Raw genomic sequence first — 1086 nt, forward strand, 5'->3', positions numbered from 1 at the left:
TATATATATACACACACACGTCTTTGGAGAAAGGAAGAATGAATGGCGTGGCTCTCCTGCTTTTCATACTACTGATCTGTTTTATGCATACAGGGCTACATTTCTAGGTGTAAAAAAAAAAACAGTGACTCAGGAACATGGGTGTTATTTGCCATTGCTTGATATGTTTCTTGTTCCTGCTCTAACTTCAGCCTTGTGTTTTTAATTAGGCAGCCTCAAAATGTCCTTTAGGAGGTGCTACTGAAGCAACCGGTCATAAAATACTAAACCTAACACCCTCTACACAAATTTAGACGAGACAGTTTGCCTGGGTTCATCTGGATGTCTAGTACAACAAAGAAAGCAAGAAGAGCATGTGGAGGCCAAGACCACCACTACCATAGGGCACGATATAAGTCTTGCATTTGTTAGCTCAGTTCTGGGATGATAGCAATGCCTTATTACATATTTTACAGGAAGGGAGCCATGATTAGGAAGACGTGGTGCCTTTTGTGTTGTTTGTAGCTCGGTGCATGGGACCTAAGTCCTTTTTTATGTGCAGGATGAGACAAAGGGGCAGCAAATGAAAAACATCACTGATGGCATAAGGAAACGTGATATCTATGATGTTCAGTACTACAGCAGGAGCTTCATAGGCTGTTGTGCCGGAGTAGTGGGGATAGGTTGCATACATCTACATTTCTGGTGTAGATTAGATTATCTGCTCAGACGCCACCAAGCTATCCTTTTTTATGGCAAGTTGTATGCTTATGTGGCTTGCGTATGCTCTAGTTTTTTGCCTTGGCGATGAGGGGCAGCTGTGTTGGCTGAGATACCATCGTGTCAATCCCTTGTATGCACAAAAACCCAGCTATCATCCGTGACCACCACTCTTCATAGCTTCATACAGCTCACAATTCTTTCATCAGTCCATGAGTTGATCAAATCAGAACAAATTCTCCTAGGCTTTTCAGTTTTTCAGCATCTTCTGGGAGTCTGAGAATCTTTTTATGAGAATTCTGAAGGTAAAACATACACATCAAACTAACCATGGCTGCCATTGCTGACTGCCATCTAAAAACTAGCCCACTAGCCTCAATATTTTGA

Source organism: Nanorana parkeri, unplaced genomic scaffold, assembly GCF_000935625.1.
Source record: "Nanorana parkeri isolate BGI_ZX_2015 unplaced genomic scaffold, ASM93562v1 scaffold277, whole genome shotgun sequence".
Taxonomy (NCBI): domain Eukaryota; kingdom Metazoa; phylum Chordata; class Amphibia; order Anura; family Dicroglossidae; genus Nanorana; species Nanorana parkeri.